This window comes from Macadamia integrifolia, unplaced genomic scaffold (genome assembly GCF_013358625.1).
Source record: "Macadamia integrifolia cultivar HAES 741 unplaced genomic scaffold, SCU_Mint_v3 scaffold927, whole genome shotgun sequence".
Classification (NCBI taxonomy): Eukaryota; Viridiplantae; Streptophyta; class Magnoliopsida; order Proteales; family Proteaceae; genus Macadamia; species Macadamia integrifolia.
The window spans coordinates 207732-214732 of NW_024870583.1; positions in this window are offsets into that span (position 1 = coordinate 207732).

Here is a 7001-nt window from a genome sequence, read left to right on the forward strand (position 1 = left end):
CCGACGAAGTCGATCCACAGCTTCAACAACCTGAGTTACTTCTTCGTGAAGGGATTCTCTAGTAGCCAGCCCCTCCAGAAGACTACGTTGAACCTAACCAACGTCAAACAGCAAGAAGGGGAATCGCTGCGGAACTACATGAAGCGATTCCAACAAGAAAATATCACAATCAGAGGCCTAGACCCTAAGGAGGAGTTCACGGCCCTGTTAGGAGGCGTCAAGGACAAGGAGTTGAAGAGGTCCCTAGCGAAGCATACACCTAGCAACCTGACCGAGCTGAGGGCACGATGCGATAAGTACTTCCAGATGGAAGAAACCCTCCAGGCCGATGAAGAAGTCGAAAGGAAGGCGGTGAGAAAGAGGCTCTCAAGGGTTGACGATAAACCCGTCGAAGAAGGAAAAAGACGAAAGTTCGAGCGCAGTTGGACCCCCAATCCACCAAGGAAGTTTGAGAAGTACGCACCCCTGAACCGAAGGCGAACAGAGGTACTAATGCAGATAAAAGATTCCCCGGATGCCAGAGCAATGAAGTGGCCAGGAAAGATGGGGCGACACCCTGAGAGACGCAATGTGGACAGATATTGCAATTTCCACAGAGACCATGGCCATGATACCGAGGACTGTTGGCATCTCAAGGGGGAGATAGAAGGAATGATCTGAAGGGGATACCTAGGCCGATTTGTAGACCGGGAAAAGGAGGTGGCCCCAGACGGCAATGGCCGGAGGGATAACCGTCAGAGAGATGGCAGAGGTCGTTATGAGGGAGGGGGGCTCGCCCGCAGAGGCAATTAGGAACGTCGTAGGAACTAGACACCCGAGGAAGCTGAGCGTCGCCCCCGAGAGGAGAATAAGAGCCCCACCAGAATTATAGCGACCATCTGTGGAGGCCCAAACGCTGGAGAGAGTTCAGTCTCTTCTAGGAAGGCGAAGGCCTACGCGAGGATTGTACATATGGCAGAATGGCCGAACAAGAAGGCGAAGACGGGGACAGTTATCTCCTTCTCAGATGATGATCTGGATGGGGTACAGACCCCGCATGACGATGCCTTGGTTATCACCATGACCATAGAGGATTGCAAAGTGAAGAGGATCTTAGTGGATAACGGCAGTTCAGCTGATATCCTGTTCCTTGAAGCTTTCCGGAAGATGGGCCTAGACGAGGGAAAATTAAAGAAGGTCGAACACCCGCTGCAGGGATTCTCCGACATCCCGGTGAAGGTGGAAGGGTCGATTGAGTTACCGGTAAGAGCTGGCACCGGAGATCACCAGGCGACGGTCATGATCAACTTCCTGGTGGTGAGCATTACATCGGCGTACAATGTCATACTAGGAAGGGTCGGATTGAACCTGTTAAAGGCTGTCGTCTCCACTCCCCATCTCAAAATGAAATTCCCTACCAAGAATGGTGTCGACGAGTGTCGGGGCGATCAGGAGACATCCCGGAGGTGTTATGCCACTACCCTATGGGGAAAAGAAAAGGCGGGCGAGGCGCTCCCGATAGAGGATCTACGGGATGATGCCAGTTATCAACGGGGGGAGCCGGCTGAAGATTTGGTGCAAGTTAAAGCCGAAAAAGGGGATGACACTCGGCACTTTCAGATTGGGGCTACCATGCCAAGGTTGCAGCGAGAAATACTCGTCTCATTCCTATAGAACAACGCTGACGTATTCGCCTGGTCGGCTTCGGACATGCCCAGAATAGATCGAGAGGTGATAGAACATCATCTGAATGTTAGCCCAATGAAGAAGCCGGTGTAGCAGAAGAAGAGGACGTTTGCCTCCGAAAGACAGAAGAAAATAGACGAAGAAGTGGAGAAGCTACTGAAGGCCCAGTTCATCCGTGAGATCCAGTACCCGGAGTGGATATCTAACGTGGTAATGGTCTCGAAGGCAAACGGGAAGTGGAGGATCTGCATTGACTTCACCGACCTGAATAAGGCCTACCCAAAGGACGCATACCCCCTGCCGAAGATAGACCTCCTCATCGACGCCACGGCGGGATACGAGGCGCTGAGTTTCATGGATGCATACTCGGGGTACAACCAAATCAAAATGTCCGAGGCCGATGTCTCGAAAACACCCTTTATAATCGAGGGTGGGCTGTACTGCTATGAGGTCATGCCTTTCAGACTAAAGAACGCAGGGGCCACCTATCAAAGGTTGGTGAATAAAATTTTCAAAGGGATGATCGGCAAAACCATGGAAGTATATGTGGACGACATGCTCGTAAAAAGCCTGAAGGCGGAAAGACACATCCAAGACTTGGAAGAGGCGTTCCAGGTGTTGAGACGGTATGGCAAGAAGCTGAACTCGGCAAAATGTGCATTCGGAGTAGCCTCGGGAAAGTTCCTCGGCTTCATCGTCTCGGAGAGAGGAATTGAAGCCAACCCAGTCAAAATACAAGCCATTCGGGACATGAGGTCACCCCAGAATGTGAAGCAAGTCCAGGAGCTGACGGGTCGGGTCGCCGCCCTCGGAAGATTCATGTCTCGGTCTGTAGATAGATGCCTCCCCTTCTTCAAAGTGCTAAAAGGGACCAAAAAGTTCGAGTGGAAGGAGGAGTGCGAAAAGTCTTTTGAACAATTGAAGGAATACTTGGCCGCACCCCCTATGCTGACGAAGCCGAACACTGGGGATACCTTGCATCTGTACCTGGCTGTATCGGCAGTGGCGGTAAGCGCCGTACTGACGAAGGAGGAGGGAAGGCAATAACGGCCAATATACTACGTCAGCCGAACCCTTCTAGATGTCGAGACAAGATACAGAAAGGCAGAGAAAGTGGCGTACGCCCTTGTGATGGCGGCAAGAAAGCTGAGACCATATTTTCAGTCACATACGGTATGCGTACTCACCGACCAGCCCCTGAAGAAGATACTGCAGCGGCCGGATATGTCCGATCGCTGGTAAATTGGGCCATTGAGTTGGGAGAATTTGACATCCAGTACATGCCGAGAACCGCAATTAAAGCACAGGCCCTCGTAGACTTCATAGCGGAGACGACGATCCCCAATGACCCACAGGAATCTGTCGAGGAACGAGGAGACGAGGCTTGGACATTGTATGTGGATGGGGCTTCCAACAGCGATGGAAGCGGCACAGGGATCGTGTTGGTAAGCCCTGAAGGTTTCAAAGTGGAATACGCCCTGCGGTTCGACTTCGACGCCTCCAACAACGAAGCGGAATACGAAGCGATAATAGCCGGAATTAATCTGGCTCGGGCCTTGATGGTGAAGGAACTGGTAGTGCATAGCGACTCCCAACTCATGGTGCGACAGGTGAATGGAGAATACGAGGCCAAAGAGCAAAGGATGGCCGAATACTTGAACACGGTGCGAGACAGGTCAGCGGCTTTCAAGGAATTTGAGGTAAGGCAGGTGTCACGAGAAGAGAATGCTAGTGCAGACGCACTGTCACAGCTGGCCACCTCCGACTTCGTAGAACTTGGATGAGCGGTGTATTTTGAAGTACTACCACAGCCAAGCATCGAAAAACCCCGCGAGGTATTACCCGTAGGTGAAAACGGCCAAAGCTGGATGAATGCCATAACTGAATACCTCAAAGAGGGAAAGCTCCCAGAGAATAGGGATGAGGCAAGAAAAATAAGAATGAGGTCAGCGCGTTTCTTCCTGAAGGACGACATGCTATACAAGATAGGGTTCACCTTGCCATACCTCAAGTGCCTGGATTCTTCCGACGGCGAATACGCACTCCGGGAAGTGCATGAAGAGATATGTGGCCAACACCTTGGAGCCTGGGCCCTGGCGCATAAAGTACTAAGGCAGGGCCTGTACTGGCCGACAATGAGGAAGGACGCAGAATCACTGGTCAGGAAATGTGTCAAGTGCTAGATGTTCACCCCCGTGCCTAGGCTGCATTCTACCGAGCTCTCGTCCTTATCTAGCCCAGTACCGTTCACCATGTGGGGGATGGACATCCTAGGCCCGTTCCCCTGGCCACGAGACAAAGGAAGTTTACCGTGGTGGTAGTCGACTACTTCACGAAGTGGGCGGAAGCCGAAGCCCTAGCGACGATAACCGAGAAGAACATAAGGGACTTCTTCCAAAGGGCGGTAGTATATAGATTTGGAATCCCCCAGGTTGTGATAACAGACAATGGAACTCAATTTGCCAATCCAACCTTCAATGCGTTCTGTGAGGCCCTCGGCATCGACCATAGGAAAACCTCCGTCGGGTATCCACCGACCAACGGGCAAGCAGAAGTAACCAACTGTACACTACTTTAAGGAATCAAAAAGAGGCTAGACGATGCCAAAGGGCTATGGGCAGACGAGTTGCACCACATCCTCTGGGCTTACCGCACTACTGAGAGGTTAGCTACTGGAGAAACACCCTTCATGTTAACATACAGCATTGAAGCTGTACTCCCAGTGGAGATAGGGGCCATTACCCATCTGATTCGGTGCTACAAGGAAGACAAAAACGATGAAGGGCTCCGAGCAAATCTAGACCTCTTGGCAGAAACCAGAGAAACTTCACAAGAAAGGATCACCGCTTACTAACAGAGGGCCGCGAGGCACTACAACACCAAAGTTCGGAAGAACGAGTTCAGGCAGGGCGACCTCGTCCTCAGAAGGGCAGAAGTGTCGGACCCAAGACATCAAGGGAAGCTAGATCCAAATTGGGAAGGGCCCTACAGAGTCTCGAGGGTAATATGACTAGGGTCCTATCACCTAGAGACTACGGGGGGAGGAAGGGTACCCCGATCGTGGAACTCTCAAAATTTAAGAAAATTCCACCAGTAGTGAAGTGGCGAGCACGCACTCTTGTCGTTTGTAGTTCTTTCCGTTTGTAGTTTTTTGCAATTATCGCCCTTGTGCACCTTTAAGTTGTAATTCTTCATCTTAAATTCTGGAAGATTTCATTCATGGATAATACGAAAGCTGGTTTACGGCAATTGAGAGGAATTCTCCAGGCTGATGACCTTTAACCCTGCTGAACGGCTGACTGAAGGTCCTCGCCTCGGTCAGGGGCCTCAGGTAGAGAGCAAGCTACGCAGGGCTAGCACCCACACCTCGGCCGAGGCACGAACAAGGCTGGGCTGACCTGGCCGAGGATCCCACCGTCGACCTGTGACCCGACTCAGGGCCGAAGGAACTTACCAAAGGCTATCGGAGGGTCGGCCTTCGACCAAGTCCTAGATCCATGCGTCTAACAGACCCTTCGGCTGGAGCCGAGGGTGGACACTTGGTAAAAACTGCTTGGTGATTGTAGGGTCGGCCTCCGTCTGACTATCAAAGGGTCGGCCTTCGGCCAAGTCCTAGATCAATGCGTCTAACAGACCCTTCGGCTAGAGCCGAGGGCGGACACTTGGTAAAAACTGCTTGGTGATTGTAGGGTCGGCCTCCGTTTGACTATCGAAGGGTCGGCCTTCGGCCAAGTCCTAGATCCATGCGTCTAACAGACCCTTCGGCTGGAGCAGAGGGTGGACACTTGGTAAAAATTGCTTGGTGATTGTAGGGTCGGCCTCCGTCTGACTATCGAAGGGTCGGCCTTCGGCCAAGTCCTAGATCAATGCATCTAACAGACCCTTCGGCTGGAGCCGAGGGTGGACAATTGGTAAAAATTGCTTGGTGATTGTAGGGTCGGCCTTCGTCTGACTATCGAAAGCCAAGTCTCGGGGCCATGCGCCTAAGAGGGTCAACTAGGTCTTCGGCTCTTTGCACCTATTTACAAATTAAAGACAATATTGCTAAGAGGGACAGAAGAGATGAAAAAGATTTATGCATTCATAAAGCCCGAAGGCAAGGATTACAAGACAGGCCTGAAGGCCGTAGTTACATTAAAAGCCTGAAGGCTAATTACATAAGGCCTAAAGCCCGAAACTACAAGAAGCCCGAAGGTTGATTACATAACGAAAGGGGGGGGCGGTCTGAGCTGAGGCCCGAGGTGACCTCAAGGGGCGTCCGTCGGGTTCGCGGCCTCATCTTCGGCTGGGAGGGTCTCCTGATCCGAACCTCCATGGCCGGGAGTCGGGGGGACTTCTCGATGCAGCTGGACCTCACCTTCCTCGCTGCAGCCTCCACCATCGGCATCGACAACCTCGGTGGCCGATGGGGCCGCCTCCACGTCATCGTCCTCGAAGATGAGGTCGCTGTCCTCGAAGGAGACCCCGGGGTAGCGCTCGAGGACCCAATCTCGGACCTCGGTAGCGCCCATTGTGTACCCCGGGGCGATGGCGTGCTTTATCTCCTCCCTGAAGTCCTCGGAGGACCGATACTCCTCGACCCCTCGGGCCTCGGCTTCCTGAATTCGGGCCTTCACCTGCGACTTCATCTCCGAGAGCTTTCGATCGCACTCTCGGCACTCGAAGACTAGCTCTTTCTTCAAGTGCTCCACCTTCTCGAGGAGGAGGGAGCGCTCGTTCTCCAGGGAGACCTTCTGCCTCTCGACGACCTCAAGGTCTCGGCACATAGCCTCGGCTCGAGCCGCCAGCTGACCCATCTGATTTTGAGCCTGCACGAAACACCGAAGGTCAGAATGCAAGAAAAAAAAGGTAGAAGAAGAAGGTAGGGGGACCGAAGCTTACCCCTGCCATGAAGATGCATGCAGACGTGATCATGGCCACCGTCCCTTGCTTCTGGGCCTCGGTGGCATCTTGGGGAAGACTCCCCTTCATCACCAACTCGCTAGTGACCCGTCCGACGGCCAGCGTGTCGTCCTCCTTCACTGACCATTGAGGGACGAACCCCACCTCGGCCCTCGTCGTCGTAACCCTCGGGCCTCAGGAGGCTGCGGCAGGGGAGGGGTCCTGAACATGCCCGTCTCAGCCCGGAGCTGCGAGAGCCTGGACCGCCTCAGCACTTGGCCCTTCGACTCTGGGCCTCTTCTTCGGGGTCTCGGAGGACGGTCCCTTCTTCTCCTTCCTCTTTGGCCTTGGCTGTTGTTGGGCGTCACGTGCCTTGGCCTCCTTGATCTGTGCCTGCCTCGCCGCGACTGCTACCTTAGCCTTGGCCTTGGTGACTTGCACTGCAAGAAGAAGAA